General features: G+C 42.8%; 1 protein-coding gene across 2 annotated transcripts in view; it reads right to left on the minus strand.

Annotated features, from left to right (window-relative positions):
* Kif24 (kinesin family member 24) overlaps positions 1–23,197 on the minus strand; it is a 70,512-nt gene extending 47,315 nt beyond the window's left edge. The window contains exons 1-2 of one of the 2 annotated variants that reach the window (XM_052176268.1): positions 23,004–23,197; positions 1,694–1,764 (exon numbers count right to left, since the gene is read on the minus strand). The gene's annotated coding sequence lies outside the window, so the exon portion shown is untranslated. The remainder of the gene's footprint in view (positions 1–1,693; positions 1,765–23,003) is intronic. The other variant, XM_052176269.1, reaches the window with a different exon arrangement.
* Between the last annotated feature and the right edge of the window lie 56 nt (positions 23,198–23,253).

Below are 23,253 nucleotides of genomic sequence, written 5' to 3' on the forward strand. Positions count from 1 at the left end.
GTTCAAAAGCATGTAGCTTAATACTAAAGAAATGATTCACTGCTTATTTGAAATTCAAATTGAATTTTGTTTGGTCTAAATCTGGCAACCCTACATTAGAAGCAGAATCTGCATTTCTAGCAAAATGTTCTGTTGGTGTTATTGAGCACATACTTCACGCACAGAATATACACAAATGCCTGTGAGAACTGAAACCTGATCCCCTTGCTGAGAAATGCTCTCTTTAAATTAATCCAGAAGTTTTATTCATTAGTGATCAATATCTCATCACTTATTTCTTTAGGAGTCACAAACTAGTGATTTTTGGATTTTATGTTTCTTTAAGTAATTTTCCTTAGGAAACCTTTCTGGTGATTAGAGAGTTGACTCAGCAGTTCTATGTACTTTTGCTCTTGCAGAGAATTTGAGTTCAGTTCCTAGGCACCCACTGTGGCTCACAACTGACCATAACTCTAGTCCCAGGGGGATCCAACACCCTGTTCTGACCTTGAACAGCACCTGCACATAAATGGTACACAGACATACATGCAGGCACTCAAACATACTCATAAAAATACTAAAAAGAAAAACTTCTTGTCAACAACTAAAGCTACTTCATGGACTCAGCCAGAGCCAGGATGACTCCATGACAGGCTACAAACTGAGACTAGGCCTACATTTCTGCTTCCCAGAAATAAGAACACTGGTTCAGGAACCTGTGGTCAGCCAACCACAGCCACAGGCAGACAATCTGAGGATACTTTGTCATCTGCTTGGAAGTAAGAACAGGTCTAGGGCTACACAGACAAACCCTGTCTCAGAAAACAAAAACAACAACAAAATAAAATAAAATAAAACAACATAATACAACACAACAATTCACCTTTAAGGGAGCTAAAGAGATGGCTCAGTGGTTAAGAGCATTTATTGCTCTTGCAATGGATCCAGCGTCCACATGATGGTCCATGACTACATGTAACTCTCATTAAAACTCTCAGTGAATAAAGCTCTCTTGCCCCATAAGCTTGAGGAGCAGAGTTCAGACTGGCAGGACCCACTTAAAAGTTGGATAGGTATGCTGGATGACTGTATCCCAGTACTCAGGGGACAAATAGAGACTCTTTGAGGGAAGCTGGTAAACTAAGACTAGCTGAATCAGCAAACTCTCAGTTCAGTTGAGAGACCCTGCCTCAATAAACAAAGTGGACAGTATACTTGCCTCCTCATGCATACACATACATGTTCACTCACATACACACAACACACATTACACATGCACACCACATACATGCAATAAAATAGAAGTTAAACAAAATTTAAAACAATTACCCATGAATACAATTACATTGTAACTCTAAGGATGTAAATGGAGTTCCTCAACATAAATAAAACAATACGAAACAAAAGAATAAAACAACCAATAAGAAACAAAATAAGTGGTTTAGAATAATACAAGACAGGCTGGAGAGTTGGTTCAGCGGTTAAGAGCACTGACTGCTCTTCCAAAGGTCCAGAGTTCAATTCCCAGCAACCACATGGTGGCTCACGACCATCTGTACTGGGATCTGATGCCCTCTGCTGCTGTGTCTGAGAAGAGCGACAGTGCAATGTACTTACATACATAAAATAAATAAATAAATCTTTTTAAAAAAGTAATACAAGACAAACTTTTAGTAAGTTAAATATTTTAGAAGTCAGAGATGGTAGCACTCACCTTTAAACCTACCCAGGGAGAAGACATGGATCTCAAGGATTCCAGGCCAGCCAAAGTTACATAGTGAAACCCTGTTTTAGATAAATAAGTAAAGTATTTTAGGAGGTTTGTCTGATATTAAACACCCTCTACAACAAGTAGTTCAAAAGATTCCAAGGGTTGGAAGATGGCTCAGTGGGTAAGAGCACTGGCTTCTCTTCCAGTGGACTGGGTTCAATTCCCAGCACCCACATGGTGGTTCACAACTGTCTGCAGCTCCAGTTCTAGGGTGCCCGAAACCCTCATACAGACATACATGCAGGCAAAACACCAAATCACATTTACAAAAAGGGTTTCAAGAAAAATGACAAATAGGTAAAGGAAGTTAGGGATCAAAGTTGGCAACTGCTATTCATATCCATACTCTACAAGTAGCGATAACTTTACTGGGTCATTAGAGCAAAGAAGACAAGTTATTTGTGCTGCTGTGCTTCCTTCTTGAAACCATGGGCAAATTTTTAAATAATCTATCTCTATGTTCTTTCTTATTGTGCCATAAAACTGCCTCAGAATCCCTCTTCTTGTTTGTATGTGTGACAGCATATAATTCCATAAGCTCTATGCACCTTTGGAACCTGACCCACTACCCTCAAAAAAATTCCTCATGTCTGTCCACCTGCCTGCCTTTTCTCTGCTCCTGGATGAAGACTACCGTTGACCTACTTTCTGGATTTAGGAATTATTTGTATTCCTAAATTTTACGTAAGTGAAATTATATTCTCTTATATCTAGTGTCTTATTTACCAAAGTGATTTCTCCTTCCTTTTACTGGAGAGGAAAAAGATCCATTATCAATCTGTGAGTTACATAGCTCTCAAGTGACTTCAAAGATTAGAATTTCATTGTTCTCATGTCTGATTCTTGTTCTTTCCACTCCCTCTGACAGGCCCAGTCACTTGCCCCTTAGCTTACTCCTAGGTGCACAGAGTAGCTTACAGCTGTCACTACCAGAAAAATGAACTGCAAATTAGTGACACCCCGGGTGTGGGCAGACAATGGGAGAGATTTTTACACACTGGCTGCTCTGGTATTTAACACCACAAATATGCAGAGCGCTCCTTTGTGACAAGTCTAGGGACTGCTAGCGCCCAGCTGTTGAGGCAGTAATCAGAAATAGACTCAGTATGTCAACAGCAAATTATCCTAAAAAGAAAGCAAGAAAGCAAGCAATTCCATCTACTATAGGCACCAAAATAAATAAATAAATAAATAAATAAATAAATAAATAAATAAATAAATAAATGAATAAAATCAAAGATCTTGTAGGCATGGTGCCACACACACACCTTTAACCCCAGTTTAACTAACGCTAGCACTCTAGGGACAGAGGCCCTGGGTTACAGGCCAGATTCTGGTCTACATACCAAGTTTTAGAACAGCCAGGACTATAAAAAAACCTGTCTTTTTTTTTTTGTTGTTGTTTGTTTGTTTGTTTGTTTGTTTTTCTTTGGAGATAGAATTTCTCTGTGCAGACCAGGCTGACTTTAAAATTAGAGATCTGCCTGTTTCTGCCTCCTGAGTGCTGGGATTAAAGGTGTGTGCTACCATTACCCAGCTAAAGATCTGTCAAAAGAAAAAGAAAAAGAAAACAAAAAGAAGGAAGGTAGGTAGGCAGGTAGGTAGGAAGAATCTCCACACTGAAAACTATTAAAACCTTGATGAAAAAAAATTAAAGAAATCACTAAAAACTGGAAGCCCTTTTCATGGATTCTCAGAAGAATCAACAACTGTTAAAATGTCCATAAAACCCAAAGCAAAGATTCAATGCCAGAATAAAAAAATAAATCCCTATAAAATAAACACCAAAATATAAAATAAAAGACCTTAGAGATCTATATAGCTCAGTGGTACAGTACTGACCTGGCAAACATAAAGCCAAAGGACTTGGTCCCTAGCAATACACAAAGCCAGTGTGCTGTTGCATGCCTGTAATTTCTGCACATGGGAGGTGCATGCAGGAAAATCAGCAGGGTCTACAGAGAAAGTTCCAGGGCAGTCAAAGCTACACTGAGAAGCCTGTCTTGAATATAAAAAACCAGAAAGGTGTGTGTGATGGGGGGTGGGAGGCGTGCAGATGAGAGGAAGGAAGGAAGGAAGGAAGGAAGGCCGGCTGGCTGGCCGGCCGGCCGGCAGAGGTTAAGAGGCCTGAGACAGGAAGACTGCAAGTTCAAGGCCAGTCTGGGTAATTTAGTGAGACTGTTTCAAAACAAAACGAGAAAAAATGGCTAGGGATATAGCTCAGTGGTAAAGTGCTTAGCATAAATAAGGTACTATGTTGATTAAATCTCAAGTGCAACATTAAAAAAAACCCCACAAAAAACAGTAACAATTACAAACTCACTTTTTGTACATTTTTTTTTTAAAGACAGAGGAAAAAAAAAATCCCGAAATCCTCTAGTTGTAGTGGCACATGCCTATAATCCCAGCACTTGGGAAGCGGAGGCAAGAAGTTGGCCACAAGTTTGAGGCCATCCTGAGCTACATATGAGTCCCAAGCCAGCTAAATTTATATAACATGGCTCTGTCTTTTAAAAACAAACAAAATTAATATGAAGAACAAACAAATTCAAGACATAGCTAAAGATGTCTTAAGCAAAGAGTAAGGCATGGATGCACATACAGACAAGCAGGCGCACACACGCATACACATCAAATGAAAAATAAGTGATCAAAATAAATAATAAAGGCTCAGGTTCACACACAGACAAGCAGGTATGTGCACACATGTGCACACACACACACACACACACACACACATATTGGCTAGGTTTTTTTATATAAACTTTTAAAAAATAGAAGCCCAATTCTAATGATAAAAAGCAGGTCAGTGATTGCCTGGGGCCAGGACAGAGGACAGAATCAACTACTGAGGTATCAGGGTAGAATGGAGACATATATTTATTTAAAACAAAACAAAACAAAAGTGATCTGGGCCAGTGGGTAAAGGTACCCTGCCAGGAAGCATGACAAACTGTATTTGATTCAGTTTGATCTATATTGATGAAAAGAAAGAACCACTCCCACACTCTTCTGACCTCCATATACATGTACTGGTGTGTGCATGTACACATACACAATCAACATGAAATAAATAACTTTTTTAATTGCAAGGGTCAAATGATGGCCCAACAGATAAAAGTGCTTGTCCGATGGTCTGAATTTCATATGCAGAACCAACATGAAGAGTCAAGCATGGTGAGGTCTGCCCATCTGTGACCTAACATTCCCACAAGACCTAAGGTGAAGACAGGAGAGTTACCTGAAGTCAGAAACAATCACAAGCCGGGCGGTGGTGGTGCACACCTTTAATCCCAGCACTTGGGAGGCAGAGGCAGAGACAGAGGCAGGTGGATTTCTGAGTTTGAGGCCAGCCTGGTCTACAGAGTGAGTTCCAGGACAGCCAGAGCTACACAGAGAAACCCTGTCTCCAAAAAACACCAAAAAAAAAAAAAAAAAAAAAAAAAAAGAAAGAAAGAAAGAAAGAAAGAAAGAAAGAAAGAAAGAAAGAAAGAAAGAAGACACATGACAGAAACAAGAGAGACACTGTTTCAACAACTTGAAGGCAAGAATCAACCCCAGAAAGTTGTCCTCTGACCTCCACACACTGTAAGGGTCCAAGAATAGCCAATGAATGCCAAAGATAGACACAAATAGTATGCAAAAGAAAAGAGCATTTATTCTGCAGAAATCCAACATGCAGGGGTCTAGCATTCATCAAAATGGCCACCTCAAGGCAAGCTTGCAGGCTCAATTTAAAGCTGATTAGAATAATTCCAAAGAGGGGTAGGTAATCTTTACCCTGTTTGCTTGGCACAATTTCTAGGAGTACCGGTGACTCAGGAATTGGCCAGGGTTCTGGTTGACTTTCCTGAACTGTTGCTAACTATTCTTGCTTCGGGCAAGATGGTGGGGCAACTTCAGAATATGGGCTATAGTTTTTCTTGAAACTGGTTTGTCCAGTTCTGCGAAATAGAAACTTAGGTCCAGTCCCCAGAACTGGCATTTCACAGCCTGTCATATAGTAAATCTAGCTTGACTTTCTCATCCCCTTTGAGTAATAGTTCATCTCAAATCCTTGACATTTCCATGGGTTGGTATTGTTGCTTGAGAATCATCAGTTGGACAGTGGCAATCTGAGATCTGTTCCTTGACAACCCAACTAAAGCATTCATTATTTAGGGTCAACAAGTTAAGGCTAACAGCAAAAGGATGATGGGTCTGGTCAGGGCTAAAACAAGGGTGGTTAACCAAGGGGACCAGTTAAAGAGGGATTCACACCAGCCTTGAGACTGTTCTTTTTTCATTTTTTCTGTTATGCATTTTTTTTCTCAGCAAGGCCATTGATTCTTCAAAGACCATGGTATGGCTGGTGTAAAAACAGCATGGTTCTCCCATGGCCAGACAGAGTCCTCCTTATTGAAGGAGCAATAAGTCTAATCCCCTTCTATTTTGTGTGACTACTTCTGCCAGGGAGGAGGGAGAGACTCCTTTAGGACAGTAATGGATTTTTCTAACTTTTCCAGATCAGAATCTATAGCCACTCCCAGGGCCTTATAATTGTTATTCTGGATAATCAGTGCTGAGGCACCTATGCCACAGTGCCAGCCCACCTATGCCTGAGAGGGTGGGTAGCAGGACAGCGACCACAGCAACTCTTTTTACCCGGTGTATCCGAGGAGCCAACTAGTTTAGTATACCCTCTCCCGTGTAATAAGCCACCCAGGAGACAAGTTATACTAGAACACAAAAATCAGCTGCATTTAAAATTAGGGCATGAATGCTTGGGGTGAGGCACAAGATCACCAAGTGTCCTCTGGAGACAGTGGATATCATGCAGTGGTAGGAACTACAATGAGGGTGCAGAGGTGGGTTCTGATGAAGGGTGACAGCAGGTGGAGGCAGAGGTTTGGGAGACAGTTGGTTTGGCTTTGCTAACACCTTGTTGGGACCTAAAGGGACTGTGGGTCCCATGAGGCCTCACTGGAACAAATGAATGGTGAACAGGAGTCCCAAATCACAGATATAAAGTCTTAATCCCGTCCGTATCTTACCGGCAGTCCAATTGGCATTCTTGCCAGCATCTGTGAACTTAACAGTAAGTTTGTTGCACTACCCCGCCAGACAGTAAGGGGGTTCAATGCAAGGTCCACAAGTTTCTCTCTTAGGGAGCTGGGTGTCCTTTCACATGCAGGATCAGGCCCCAGGTGTCCCAGTATCCCCAAACTGGGTCACAATGATGAGACCATCTTTAATGGGGTGGGGATGAGGGGCTTCCAGTTTATCTATCTGGTAGATTCACATGCCTATGCCACATAGCAAAAGGACTCCCAAACACTGTATTTGGCTTGCTGATTGGGGTCCCAAGAGTGCCCCAGGCAGATGTAGAAGGCCTTCATGAATCCATGTGTGCCTTTAGCCCCCAAGCAAGTTACAACCATAACCAGGGAAGGGTTGTTGATCTAATGGGTCCCATCCCTCATCCACTAGGTCACAAAAGTCTACATGAAGATCAGGGAACCCATCAAGTGCCTGGGGTAGAAGAGTGGGTTGTAGAGTTGGCAACCTTACCCACTGCAATATTATCTGCCAAGTCAGATTCAAGGGATAGTGGGAGCTACTGGCTGATGCAGCACGCTGTAAGCAACAGGAAAGCAGGAGCAGGAGTGTTGAAGTTGCAGCTTCAGTGGGTCGATAGCATGTGGGGATGCCCTCCACTGCTCTTGAGATGGGTAGTCTGGAAATCATTCCTGATGAGACCTCAACTGCTGAGTCTCCTCTCTCCTGACAGGATTAATGTGGGACTGGTGTATCCATGTCTGGATCCCATTCACTTTCACAGTCATTGGTGTGGTCAGGATCATGGTATGAGGTCCTTTCCAGTGGGGTTCCAGTCTTGTGGCTATGCCTCTTAATCTAGACTTTGTCACCTGGTTCAAAGCAATGGGGGCTAGGGGAAGGAGCAGACTCAAAAGCCTGGCAGATGGCAAACCAGCTGTTTCTGAACTCTGTGGAGGGCCTCCAAGGATTCCAAGAACCTGTATTGGTTATACTCAGCTAGAATATCAAGACTGGAGGATAGGCAGCATGGGAGGAGGCCTCCCATATAGCATCTCAAAGTGAATGAGCCCTATAAGGGTATTCCTAGCCTATGTAAAGTATAAGGTAGAATAGACACCAGTCACTGCCAGTTTCCAGGGTTAATTTGGTCAAAGCCTTTTTCAGGGTGCACTTCATCTTCTCTACCTGTTCTGAACTCTGGGGGGTCTGTAAACACAATGCAGTTTCTGATTGGTCCCCAAGACATGTATTAAAGATTAAGTTATCTGAGAGATGAATGCTGGTCCATTGTCAGACTCAAGCAGGGTAGGTAGACCATACCTGGGTATGATGTCTTCTAGAATCTTCTTTGCTACTACCTTGACAGTCTTTCTTCTTTCATTGGGTAGACTTCTACTCATCCTGAAAAGGTTATCTATAAAAACTAGCAGATATTTCTATCCATATGTCCTGGCTTTATTTCTGTATAATCTATTTCCCAATGGGCCCCTGGTCATTGGGTTCTAACTCTGGTTCCTGGGGTTCCTTAATTGAAGCCTGAGGGGTCTGCAGCTTGACAGGTGGGATTTTTGAGATTGTCTGATCAGCCAAGTGTTCCAAATCAAATATTTTGTACTTGCTCTATGCAATAATTTCTTTAATTTTTGGTGGCCCAGATAGGAGGCCTGATAGATGTGATGGATGAGTCATTTAGCAAACTCCTTAGGTGGGATGGTGTAGCCCTCGGCAGTTGCAACCATCCATCGCTTCTGCAGATTCCCTGGCATTTGGCCTGATGTTGTCCTCAGTAGTATATTCTGGGATGGCTAGGAGTGCAGGGCTGGCAAGGCTACTGAGAAGTAGACAGTGGAGGTCTGGGCAACCTCCCTTGCAGCTTTACCAGCTAGCCTGTTTCCTTGGGCTATTTCTTTTTTTTTGTTTGTTTGGTTTTTTTTTTGTTGTTGTTGTTGTTTTTTGTTTTTTTTGTTTTTTTGTTTTTTGAGACAGGGTTTCTCTGTATAGCCCTGGCTGTCCTGGAACTCACTCTGCAGACCAGGCTGGCCTTGAACTCAGTACGCATGCCTCTGCTTCCCAAATGCTGGGATTAAAGGCGTGTGCCATCACCGCCCGGCCCTTGGGCTATTTCTGAGATCCCTTTTTGATGCCCAGGGCAATGAATTATGGCTACCTTGGGGGGAAGCCATAATACCTTATTTTTGATGGTTTTCTCCTTCAGCAGTTTCAGCAGATATGCCTTTGCCATGGCTCATGTGCATGGGTCCACATACTGCATATTTGCTGTTAGTGTAAATATTGGTTCTGGTCCCCTTTGCCAGCTTTAAAGCCTAGGTTAGAGCTTTTAGTTCAGCTTTCTGGGTTGAAGTTCCTGGCGGCAAAGCAATTGCCCAAATGCCAGAGTACCAAGTCTACCACTGCAAACCTGGTTCCATTCTGGATGAAGCTGTTCCCATCTGTGAAATAAATGCACTTAGCATCTGGCTCAGGTATGTCAGTCAGGTCTGGCCTAATGTTTGAACACACCCCAAAATAATAAGAGTAGTATGTCTGAGGATGGGCCTGGCAGCAAGGTAGCTAAGGTTAGGGCATATAATAGGTTATATCTTATGAGGAGGGATTCAAAAGCAGTGCCTGGAAGTGTACTAGTCTAGCATTGGGCAGCCATCGGTTGGGTAGATGATTGAGAGTCCCCTCAATAGCATGGGGGTTGGTGGTAACAAACTCCTGTCCCATAGATATCTTGTCAGCGTCCCTGACCAGCAAGACAGCTATAATCTAGAGATAGGGTGGCTATCCCTGGGCCACCGGGTCCAGCTTCTTAGATAACTAAGCCACAGGTCTTTCCCATGGTCCAGGTTTGGGTGAGCACCCCTTTTGTTATCACCTTTCTCTCACCCACAAACAGGTGAAAAGGTTTGTCAAAGTCCAGGAAGGCCAGGACTGGTGTTTTCAATAAGGCTTCTCTTAAAAGGCATGTCCATCTCAAGGGTCCATTCAATCTTATCTTCTTGGGCCCTAGTAGTCTCATATAATGGCTTTGTTATCTCAGTGAACCCTGGCACTCAAGAGTCTACAAAACACTATGGACCTCAAAAATTCCTGTACTTGCCTCTGGGTTGATGGAATTGGAATGCTGAAGATGGCTTGCTTCTTGGAGTCCAACAGCATGCATTCATTGGCCCACTTTGAGTATTTAACCCAGAGAGGCCACTTCAAGTTGGCCCCCTTAACAGACACTTGGAGGGCCAATTGACTCAGCTACTGTAGCAAGTCTTGTGTGGTCTCTTAGCAATTCTCCAGGTTGGGGACCACAATCATGAGGTTATCTATGAACTGGAGTAAGGTTATTTGAGGGTGGGCCCACTGGTACTCACCCACTGGTAAAGTTCGTGACTCCTTGAGGTAGACATATCTAATTCGTCAAAGCCTCTCTCCAAATATTGCCATTCAAAGGCAAATAGAGGTCGGCTTTACAGTGCCAGAGGCAAGCTGAAGAAGGCATTCTTTAGGTTGAGCACAGTGTACATAGTATGCTTGGGAGGGAGGCTGCTGAGCAGGGTGTAGTGGTTTGGAACTGTGGAATGGATATCTTCCACCTGCTTGTTTACCTCCCTCAAATCCTGCACAGGCTGATAGTCTGGCTTCTCTGGGCCTTGGATATTGCCAGGTCAGGGACTCAACAAGATATCAGGTGGCCCCAGCCTTTAACTGGACTAGAACTGAAGTCCACTAACAGGCGAGTCCTACTGAATTCTTTTCTGCCCAGACCTCAGAACTCTCAAAAACTTCTGGAGCAACAGGCTCAGAGATAGAACTGGACAAGAAAACAATTTGTATTCCTCCTCTAGAACCTAGGTCAGAAAATGGATGGGGCCATTCCTATCCAGGACTTTTACTTCCTCTGGGCCAAAATGGATTTGGGCTCCCATTTTGGTAAGTAGGTCTCTTCCAGGGAGGGGTATGGACGACCAGGGATGCGCATAGATGAGTCTGTTACCTGCTCCACTCACAAGTCCACCTTTCTTCGGGTAGTCCATGGATAGGGCTTGATGTCTGTTGCCCCTTGCACCCATGTCTTCTGGTTAGAAAGTGGCCCCAGTAGTTGTTTCAAAACAGAGTGTTGTGCCCCTGTATCCACCAGAAAGTCTATGGGCTTCCCCTCTACCTTCAGGGTTACTCAGGGCTCACGGTGTAGAGTTGAGCCCCAATATCCCAAGTCATCTAGTTCTTACAACTCCAGAACCTTTGAGCCTTCTCTTGGGTTCCTTTTAGGGCACTCATTTTTCCAATGGGTCTTCTTTTTGCAATTGGCACACTGGTCCCTCTGGAATGGAGGGCTGGTTTCTCCTTTAGTGAGTACTGGCTTACCTTTGCCCCTTCCATGAGCCAGGGTTTTTAGTTCTCTTTTACTGGTCATGGCGAACAGCACTTTCGACAGTCCTTGTTCTGTAGATCATCAGGGCCCTCTTGATTGTTAAAAACCTTCTCGGCTATAACTTCTAATTCTAGTTACTTACCCGCAAAGCTGTCCAGGCACTGAAGTTTCTGAAGGACGTCAGAGGCAGCTTGGTTGGCAAAGGCCATGTTTATGGCAGATTGGCTCTCTCTGGCTTCTGGATCGAAGGTCCTCCATCAATCTTTCCAGGAAATTTCTCAGTGACTCATCTTTTCCCTTCACTATCTGAATTACTTTGGACAAATTTGTAGGCCATCTAGCAGCCTCTTGGAGGCCCTCCACCTTTAGAACCTGGCAGTAGACCATGAGTTTCCCCTTAGCTGCATCAGTGTTTTGATCCCAATTGAGCTGAGTCAAGACCACATCAATATTGGCCTGGATCTGGGTGGGCAGCCCATTTGCTCCTGGAATGAACTTTCAGGCGGCTCCCAAGAATCATTCCCTCTCTTCACTAGTGAAGAGGACCTGGGCAGTTAGTTGTTGGCAATAATCCCAGGTCAGTTGGTGAGTCAACATTATTGAATCTGAGAGTTCTATCAAAGCAGATTATTTTTCTGAGAATTTAGGGTTCTGCAAATTCCAATTATAAAGGTCACTAATAGCAAAGGGAAGGTATGTCATAAATTATCTCCCTCCCACCCACCCCCATTAGGGAGTCCTGTGGCCCTGAGGGGTAAGCCCATAGTAGAATCAGCCCACTGGGCTGTTGGCCCAAGTGTGGGGCAGATTCTATGGAGTTGGGATTTTCTTTTTCTGCTGCCTGTACCTGCTGAGCAGGGGCAGGAACTTCAGGGAAAGGTAGAGATCCTCTTCAGGGGCCAAAGGAGGAAGTAGGTAGGTGGCCAAGGCTGACCCTCCTTAATGGGGAGGAGAGGGGTTGGCGGCACAGCTATAGAAAAAGATTCATTCAGGCAGGGTGCTTCTCTATTAAATACTGCCATGTGGTGATGTATGGCACCTAATCCGGGTGGTTTTATAGACTATAGACTTCACCTGTAAACAGTGGGGAGATTGAAAGTTTCCCCATCGGGCCATCCTACCTTGAAGGTGGGCCATTCATCCCTGTGAAAGATGGCTAGTTTGCAGAAACAAACAACCAGACCCGAGTCTTCCACAACCCATCGGAAGTCCTAAAAATGGTTCAAGATTAACGGTGTGTGTGAGACAGGTTCTATTATGTATCTCTGGTTGTGCAAGCCAGGCTGGCCTGGAACCCACAGAGATCTACCTGCCTCTGCCTCCCAGGTTCTGGGATTAAGGCATGCATCCCCATGCCTGGCACATGTTCTTGTAGAGAACCAGATTCATTTCCAGCACCCTTGTGGTGGTTCACAAACATCTGTAACTCAAGTCCTAGAGGATCCAATGCCCTCTTCTGACCTCCATGGGCACCAAGCACACACGTGGTACACATATATATATGCCCGAAAAACACTCATGCATAAAATAAACTGAGTTACAAACAAAACAAAACAAAACAAAACAAAAAACCAAACCAACCAAACAAACAAACAAAAAAACTTAACTCTGGTCCAGAGAGATCTCAAACTAGAAAACCTTCTACCTCCTGTTAGAAATAAGTTTGGAGTTGCAAAGAAAAGCAATTGAAGTATCTGGACAAAGCAAAACTTCACTCTTCATCAAGAGGGTGCATAGCCAAAAAGAAGAGCATGCACTCCAGGGCAGGAAGTACACTTGGCTTTTATTCTAACATAAGTGGTCTTTTCCCCATTGGCTAGGGCTGACTTTACAGTCTTTTTCTACTGGTTAGTTTTAAAAGAATTGGCACAAAGGGAACAGGGAAGGCTCCTGAATCATTTAAACTCCAAAACTGTAACAGGGGCTTTGTGTAAACAAAAGCTTAACTAGGTTGTGAGGGAGGATTTAAAATATTATAAAGTTTTAAAAGGTAGAGGAGATCAAAAGATTTGAAATCATCTACAACAAAACCTACAGTGTTTAACAGGAAGACTAATATTTAATGTTTTTTGTGCTCCCAAGTACAATATGTGTCTAGTACAAGTCTAGCCAGAGACATTACAATTATATAACATGGGGTCTAAACAGAGATTTTTCTATTTTGTGGAAATTTTACCTTTTCTTTCTTAGGATTTTGGAAGCAAGTTGAAATGATCATATTGTTTTTCATATCCATTTTTATACTGAACTTAAATGGCAGCTGCTAGTTTAAAAGAGGAAATTTCTGAGCATTTATATCCCTGAAACTTATGGCAATCTAAAACAAACAAACAAACAAAACAAATTTAACAAGTTTGTGAAACAAATACATATATACTTAATGACTCAGGAAAGATCATCTGCTCAAAGTTATCCCAGGAGCAGGTGGATTTTTGCTAAGAATTTTATCTGCCTTTAGGTAGGGACAAGTCAGTAAGTATCATGAAACTTAGACTATCAAAATTTCAAAAATGTAAGTATCAGACTCTAATGTTACCTTTTGTATGGGTCAAGATTATGTGTTGTTTCTTACAGAACTCTTTAATCACTATAAAGAAATCTAAGGTCAAGCCGGGCGGTGGTGGTGCACTCCTGTAATCCCAGCACTTTGGGAGGCAGAGGCAGGTGGATTTCTGAGTTCGAGGCCAGCCTGGTCTAAAGAGTGAGTTCCAGGACAGCTAGGGCTACACAGAGAAACCCTGTCTCGGGGGAAAAAAAAATTCTAAGGTCTATATAATATTTTTTTTAAAGGTATTTTTTTTAAAGATGAATTTATTATTATATGTAAGTACACTGTAGCTGTCTTTAGACACACCAGAAGAGGGAGTCAGATCTCATTACAGATGGTTGTGAGCCACCATGTGGTTGCTGGGATTTGAACTCAGAACCTTTGGGAGAGCAGTCAGTGCTCTTACCCGCTGAGCCATCTCACCAGCCCATATATAATATTTTTTTTGCCAGTCAGAAAAATGGGTGAAAATAGCCCAGCTCTGAAACATTCACATTTTTTTTTAGTTTCTTTAATTCATGCAACATCCCAAATACTTCAGTTATTCAAGAGGAAATAAGCAAAAACAATTAACAAAGGCCTTTAGGATATCATTAAATCATAACAACTTTACTGACATGGAATTCTCACACTGTAAAACTCCCATATAGAGTATATAATTTAATTATTCTTACTATATTCAGAAGTATATAACCATCAATCACAATTCAATTTTAGAACATTTTTATCACACACACACACACACACACACACACACACACACTCCAACCATTAAATTTTAAATGCATCTAAAAAGAGCTCTCTTAAAACATTCAGCTCTGTAAGTATTAGAATAAATATTAACCATAGGGAGAAAATCTGTGATAACATTAACATTTTTTATAGAAATCTGAACTGTGGTTAGAATAGTCAAAACTACATAGGAGAGGGGTTCTTAGCAGTTAAGAGCCCTAGCTGCTCTTCCAGGGGACCCAGGTTCTATTCCCAGCACTCACATATCTGCTCACAACTGTCTATAACGCCAGTCTCAGGGAATCTGAAGCTCTTTTTGGGATTCCTCAAGTACCAGACATGCATGAGGTACACTGAAACAGGCAAAACACTAGTGTACATAAAGTAAATAAATTTAAAACTTTTTAAAAGAATTCATATTAGAAGTATGGTACTAGGCCTGATACTACATGTAGCTAATAAGACCATGGATTTTTCTTTTTCTTTTTTTTTTTTCGAGACAGGGTTTCTCTGTATTGCCCTGGCTGTCCTGGAACTCACTCTGTAGACCAGGCTGGCCTCGAACTCAGAAATCTGCCTGCCTCTGCCTCCCAAGTGCTGGGATTAAAGGCGTGCTCCACCACCGCCTGGCTAATATATTTTTTCAAAGAATTTTATTTCATATGTTCTGAGAATGTTTTATGCAGTGAAATACTGTAGGTTTTAGCCACCACACTCGGCTTTGAGACAGGGTTTCTTTGTATAGCCCTGGTTGTTCTGGAACTAGCTCTGTGGGCCAGGCTAGCCTCAAACTCACAGAAATTCACCTGCCTCTGCCTCCTGAGTGTTGATATTAAAGGCTGTGCCACCACTGCCCAGTTGAGGCCATCAATCTTAAAGGACTTAGTACCATCATTTTTTAAAGCAGTGTAACTGTTAGGAGTTAAAGAAACCCAGGGCAAATGGCTGAGGTGCCTATTAACAAATCAAAGTCGGCCCAGTACCTGTTATGGAGTTCTCCCTCCTCTCAGCATTTCTCACATCCTAAAGCTCTCCAATCGGGGATGGGTTTTACATCTCTTCCCCAATTTCTATTTCCTACATGCCATTTTGGCTATGTGCTCTCTCTTGGCTTGGCTCTTGGTTCTCTTGGTTCCTCTCTCGATCTCCCGCCTCTCTCTCTTCTTATAGCTAGCTCTATTCTGCTGGCCAGGCTCACCCTGGCCTCTTCCAGAAGCCCTGGCTGTTCTCATCCTCTTATCTTCACTGAAAACCTTCACCTTGACCATGCTTAGGATCGTATCCTCATTTTCACTCACTAACTGCATTCTAAACTATGTATCTTTATACCCATAGATAAGATCTCATTCGCTATCAAAGAAACTTCTTTTTTTGCAGCAGTAGGTAACCATTACAGAAAGTCACAATTTGTCAAAAATAGAGCTGACTCTAGGACTCCCAGCCCCAAATGATACATCTACAACACAACTCCTATACCTGAAGCTCAGGGAACATCGCAAAAGATGGAGAGGGAAAATTTTAAGAGCCAGAAGACCAGAAAGTCTGCTGTGAGATTGTGCCTTCTAGCCATGACAGGGAAGCTTTGCCCATGAAATCTTAATATGGCTGCCTAAATAAGACCTAAACAACTCCAAAAGCAGTGCACAGCCCAATGAGGATAGGGGAAATCTCGCTTCATCCCTAGATGAAGAGCTACTACGAAGAATTAACAACTGCTGAGGGAGGAATAGTTAGTCATCACCAGGGATGAGCCCTCAATTGGTTATCCCAATACCAAGTGAAACATAAGCATTCTTAGCCTTAGAAACATAAACATAGGTGGTGCACACCTGTAATCCTAGCACCTAGGAGGCAGAGGCAGGCAGATTTCTGAGTTTGAGACCAGCCTGGTCTACAGAGTGAGTTCCAGGACAGCCAGGGCTATACAGAGAAACCCTGCCTCCAAAAAACCAAATCCAAAAAACAAAACAAAACAAAACAAAGAAACATAAACACTCAGGCAACAGTGAACAGACTCAGTGGGTTGAATTTATATGCTGATTGTACGTACTGTAAGAGCCAAAGTCAGCCTATAAGCCCCACCTGCCCAAAGACTAGGAAACTTCCTGCAATGCTTAGAGTTGTAGTTCTTGGAAAATAACAAAGCCACATGGGAAATACTGGCTATATGGATTTTGTCCTTTAAAAAACCCTTTAAAATGTATTTTGTTGCCACTGGCTGGGATTCTAGAGAGTAGACCTAGCCAGAGTCTATCCTGGTCAGTATTTGATTAAAGCCTGCTTCAAATTTGGCTCAAAATTATGGAAACGGTTTTTCTCTTGTGAATCTCAGGATTAACATTATTTGTAACAATAGTTAAAGGAGAGAGATTGGGGGGCTGGAGAGATTCCTAATTATGATAAATCATTGAAGTTAATATTTACAGAAATTAGAAGTTCTATAAGAGGCTGGAGAGATGGCTCAGTGGTTAAGAGCACTGACTGCTCTTCTGAAGGTCCTGGGTTCAAATCCCAGCAACCATATGGTGGCTCACAACCATCCGTAATGAGATCTGATGCCCTCTTCAGGAGTGTCTGAAGACAGCTACAGTCTACTTACATACAATAAATAAATCTTTAAAAAAAAAAAAAAAGGAGAGAGTGGTGAGAGTGGATATGGGACCAGTAGGAAGAAACAAGTATAGAACAAAGCTGATGTGATTATATTTTAACTAAATTTTGAAAAAGGAAAGCATAGGTGTGAAGGTTTTATCACTTGGCCTAGAGAGTAGCACTATTAGAAGGTGTGGCCCTGTTACAGTAGGATGGCCTTGTTGGAGTAGGTGTGTCACTGTAGGTCTGGGCTTTAAGACCCTCATCCTAGCTGCATGGAAGACAGTCTTCTACCAGCAGCCCTCAGATGAAGATGTAGAACTCTGAGCTCTGCCTTCACCATGTCTACCTGCATGCTGCCATGCTCCCACCTTGATGATAATGGCCTGAACCTCTGGACCTCTGAACTGTAAGCCAGCCCCAAATATATGTTGTCTTTTATTAAGATTTGCCTTGGTCATGGTGTCTGTTCACAGCAGTAAAACCCTAAGATGACAGGTTAAAAAAAAAAAAAAAAGGATGACAGGTAAACTGACATGCTGACACGGAACCATACTACTGTAAACGCAGTACTCAGGACATGGAGGCAGAAGCAATTTAAGGCCATCCTCCACTATGTAACAGGGTGAAGGCCAGCCTTCTAGACCAGCTTGTGATATGTGAATACCTGTCTCAAAATATAAAACAAAACCACCACTCACACAAACAAAGGAGAATGCATACACAAAATGAAAATCTCAAAAATGTTATACAGATTAGAAGGGCAAAATGTGCATGTCCTAGGTGGCCACAGTGAAAATAGCTCTAAACAATAACTTTAAGGGACTATCACTGAGCTAAAGGTGCTACCCCCAAGCCTGACAACTGGAGTTTTATTCCCCAGAACCGCCCCTCCCTAGAACAACTCCCTCAAATTGTCCCCTGATCTCCACATATGTGAGTGGGTCTCTGTACTCAGATGTGTCACACACACAAATATTCAGAGATAAGTTAAAGACAACAAAAAACAGATACAATACAAGCCCCAACATTCTCAACCAGTTTTTATGAAAGTGTTTCTGAACCTCAGGTTAGGTACTAGATCCCTAAGAACACACAAGAATGCCCAAATCCCAAGAAACAAAATAAAAGGGAAATAATACAGTATATGCTTCTCTCTACAAGAGAATCAGTTATTTCAAACTCCAGGGATTATCCTATCTATAGTAACTGAGCTTTACAAAAGACAAAAGGACAAGAGACAACTGCTTGAAAAAACAGCTGCAGAAGAACTAAAACAGATGGTACTCAATGGTATTCCTATGGTCAGGGGTGGATTCTGGACACTCTTACTGCCATATTAAAAAACAAACAAACAAATGAAAACAAACAAACAAAAAACAACCTTTGAGATTATTTCTATTTGTAATTGAAAACTAAATTAGTTCACTTCAATCACCTAAAAACAGATGTAACAGTAACAAAATTTCAGTAACAAAATTGCTGAACCCAGTCATCTTAAGTCAACACGGGTTTACTACTCTCTAAATAGTGAGGTTTAGCATTGGGACAGGTAATAACTAATATTGGGTTTAAATGCAGTGGTTTGTCTTTAAAAATTTAATCTAGTTCAACCTCAGGAAGTTGTCACTTAAAGATTTTTTTGCTAGTTTGCAGCCACAAAACCATGTCACCAAACCATATCTCATGTGTTTACCTAGAAAAATAATGGCTACAATCAGTCCTTATATAAATTTCCAAGCTGGTTGGGCAGTGGTGGCACACACACTCAAGAGGCAGAGGCAAATGAATCTCTGGGTCTGAGGCAAACCTGGTCTACAATGTGAGTTCTAGGACAGCCAGGGCTATACAGAGAAAATCTGTCTTGAAAAGCCAAAAATAAACAAACAAATAAATCTCCATGATATGATTTCAGTCAAGGTCAAACCACTTTAGAAACAGCTGCCTCTGTGGAATCAGGCATTACCCACAAAGGAATGATATTGAGAAAGCAATGATTTAAAAATAACCTCAGTCAGGAGTGTGCACACCTTTAGTCCCAGCAGAGGAGGTACAGGTGCACAGATCTGTCAAGGCCAGTCTACATAGTATGTTTGTTTGTGTGTGTGTGTGAGTGTGTGTTTGTGTCTTTTAAGAGGGTCTTATGTAGCCCTGATGGCCTGGAACTCACCATATAGACCAAATTGGCCTTGAACACCCAGAGATCCATTTGCCTCTGTCTCCGGAGTGCTGGGATTAAAGGTGCGCACTACCACATTCCGAGTCTCGTTTAACAAAACTTGCTAAGGACCTATAGTATACAAAGTTTGAACAAAGTCTACATGGAGAAACTAGGTTAACAGATCATAGACACTAGATGAGGAAGATATATGAGAAAAGTTCAACCCTTCATTATACAAATAATAAAACAGCAACCTCTCAGCTCTTCCTGTGCCATGCCTGCCTGGATGCTGCCATATTCCTTCTGCCTCGATGATACTGGACTGAATCTCTGAACCTGTAAGCCAGCCCCAATTAGATGTTGTCTTTATAAGAATGCCCTTAGCCATGGTATCTGCTCACAGCAGTAAAACCCTAACTAAGACATTAGTGATCAGCTTGCTTTCTCCACTCTTACACTGTCCAGAATTCGCTTGCCTAGGAAATGGTGTCATCCACAGTGAGCAGGTCTTCCACCTCAATACAAGTCAATCTTCAACAGACATCATTTTCTCCCAGGTGATTGTTTTGTAAAGTTGACAATTAGCACTAAACATGACAATATCCAAACCACAACAGCTGCTATACTTGGCATTTTTATTATTGTTGTTTGAGGCAAGGTTTCTCTGTATATCCCTGGCTGTCCTAGAACTCTGAGATCTGCTTGCCTCTGCTTCTCCAGCTCTGGGATTAAAGGCAAGAACCACCACTGCCTAGCAACATTTTGAATCTTTTCATTAAAGTTAACTCTGAACTATGAATTTCATATAAGAAAGAATAATCAGCAGTAATACTGTAATACTATGATTGTCTAGGCTACAGTATATACTATACTATATAGGCAACAATGAAATAGCTTTGGAAATGCAACAGGATTCTGGATACCTGATGAATGGACAGAGGTTGAGCTGTTAATATGTTCTGAAGAGAGTGGTCACAAAACTCTCTCTGTAGAATATAAATGCAAAGAAAACAAATGTTTTAAAGGCAGGCAAGAGGACTTGGCACTTTCTGCCAAGCCTGATGATCTGAGTAAATCCGGAGAACCTACCCCCAAAAGCCATCCTCTGTTCATACACAGACACACAACAACAAATAAAACAATAAAAGGTCTTAAAAGTTTTTCAAAGTGAGTGTGTTGGCTTATTTTATAATTCCAGCACTCAAGAAGCTGAAACAGGGGCAGCGGTGGCGCACACCTTTAATCCTAGCACTCTGGGAGGCAGAGGCGAGCAGATTTCTGAGTTCAGTCCATCCTGGTCTACAGAGTGAGTTCCAGGACAGCCAGGGCTACACAGAGAAATCCGGTCTCAAAAAAATAAAAAAATAAAAAAATAAATATTTAAAAAAAAGAAGCTGAAACAGGAGGATTATTGCATGTTCCAGGACAGTCTAAACTACAATGTAAAATGCTAGTCCCAAACAGATTTTTTTTGGGGGGGGGGGAAGTTGGTTGGTTTTTTTTGGATTTTTTTGGTTTTATCAAGACAGGGTTTCTCTGTATAGCCCTGGCTGTCCTGGAACTCACTCTGTAGACCAGGCTAGCCTCGAACTCAGAAATCTGCCTGCCTCTGCCTCCCAGAGTGCTGGGATTACAGGCGTGCGCCACCACTGCCCGGCCCAAACAAATTTAAAAAAAAAATGAATGGAGCTGGAGAGATGGCTTAGCACTTAAGAGCACTAGCTGTTCTTTCAAAGGACCAAGGTTCTATTCCCAGCACCCACATGGTGTCTCACAACTGTTTATAACTACAGTTGTAGAGACTCCAACACCCTCTTTTTGTTTCCTTCATACGGCACACAGGCAAAGTACACAAACACACAGGCAAACCACTCATACACACTGTCTTAGTCAGGTTTCTATTCCTGCACAAACATCATGACCAAGAAGCAAGTTGGGGAGGAAAGGGTTTATTGAGCTTACATTTCCACACAGCTGTTCATCACCAAAGGAAGTCAGGACTGGAACTCAAGCAGGTCAGGAAGCAGGAGCTGATGCAGAGACCATGGAGGGATGTTTCTTACTGGCTTGCTTCCCCTGGCTTGCTCAGCCTGCTCTCTTATAGAACCCAAGATTCCAGCCCAGGGATGGCACCACCCACAAGGGGCTCTCCCTGCTTGATCACCAACCAGGAAAAAGCCCCACAGTTGGATCTCCTGGAGGCATTTCCTCAACTGAAGCTCCTTTCTCTGTGGTAAGTCCAGCCTGTGTCAAGTTGACACACAAATCCAGTCAGTACAAAAATAAAATTAATTAAAAAAAATCACTTTAAATAAAGGCCAAGGAAATGGCTTGGTAGGTAAATGCACATAACCTATAATTAGCCCTAATGATCCAAGCTCAACACCTAGAACCCACATAAAAGGTCACATGTGGTACAGCACTCCTGGGGAGAAATGGGGGGGGGGAGGTGGAGAAGGGTGGCAGAAATATCCTGGAGTATGCAATGCAGCAGCAGAAACAAGCTGCCTAAACAACATGGAAAATGAGAACCAATTCCTCAAAGTTGTCCTCTGACCTTCACTGAGTGCTGTCTCACACACACACACACACACACACACACACACACAATGTTAAGTGAAAAAAACCTCAAAGTCAAATAACTGATTTCATTTTCCAAAGCACAAATAAAATGTGACAATAGTCAGTGGTCACTAAACAACAACAGAAAATCCTCTGGCATATAACGACAGTTGGTCTGTTTAAGTAAATACTTTTAGGGGTCTGATAGTATTTGACCCCTAAAATTGATCTGAGGTATTTGTAGGCCAGGCTACAGTGTGGGGAGAGCTGTAGCAACCGAGTCACAATTTTACCTCTCTAAACATATAGTTCCAGGATAGTCACATTTAACTTTGTCTCAAAACAAACCAACCAACCAACAAAAACCACACAAACAATAAATTACAAAAAGAAAAGCAGTGAACAAAGGCGTATGTATGTGTGCTCGTGGTCAGCTTGCTTTCTCCACTGTTACTGTCCCAGGGGACGCTGCCAGGCACACTGAGCAGGTCTCCTGCTCCCAATGTGGGACCGCCATCGCCGAATTTCCTGTCTCTTTTGTAAGATTAGGGTGTCCTCTCTTCCACCTGCCCCCCAATCGACTTTGAATGGGACAAGGCATGAAAGATAATCAAATCTGTTTGCAGTGAGCTAAAGCCAACTGAACAAATATTTCCCTTAAAAAAAAAACAAAAACAAAAACAACAACAACAAAACAAACTACTAGCCGGGCGATGGTGGCGCACGCCTGTAATCCCAGCACTTGAGAGGCAGAGGCAGGCGGATTTCTGAGTTCGAGGCCAGCCTGGTCTCCAGAGTGAGTTCCAGGACAGCCAGGGCTACACAGAGAAACCCTGTCCCGGAAAACCCAAATCCAAAACAAACAAACAAACAAACAAACAAAAAATCTACTATGCATAAGACATCGTGGAAAGGCTTGTCTTATCCCAGAGGTCAAAATTAGAGGAGAAAAAGGAGAATGAGGTTTCCGGAAGTTCACAAAACAACCCAAAGTCCAATCGAAGCGCTCGAAGAGCGCGTTTCAAAGGCAAGAGGCCTTTGAAGAAAGTCCTTTGGGGACTCAGAAAGGTGGTGTTCGAGAAGAAACCGTAGACAGGGAGATGAAACCTGAGAGAGTGCGCGAACCCTCGAAGAGCCGGAGAAGCCAGGTTCTAGTTTCCTCGCAAATACCGGTCTCGGCTCGCGCCCTCTCCCGCGCAGGCGCAGGCGCGGGTCTTGGGCTCAAGCCACAGCCACTGTTTCTCACCTCGGGGCCTTTCGGGCCGCTCCTCGGTCAGTTTTCTCCGAGGACCGAAGAAATGGTGCCGTCAGGAGAAAGCCCTGAGGCAGGGATAGCAGAGCGTCCGGTCCTCCCAACTTAGGTGTCAGCCGGGCCACATCCCCATGGCAACGCCACCAAGCGCCAGTTCGAACGCGCGCGCGGACGCCCGCCCGCCTGCAATCCCGCAGCACCGACCAATGATCATTCACAGAGCTGGTCGCCTTCGCTTATAAAA

Source organism: Apodemus sylvaticus, chromosome 3, assembly GCF_947179515.1.
Source record: "Apodemus sylvaticus chromosome 3, mApoSyl1.1, whole genome shotgun sequence".
Classification (NCBI taxonomy): domain Eukaryota; kingdom Metazoa; phylum Chordata; class Mammalia; order Rodentia; family Muridae; genus Apodemus; species Apodemus sylvaticus.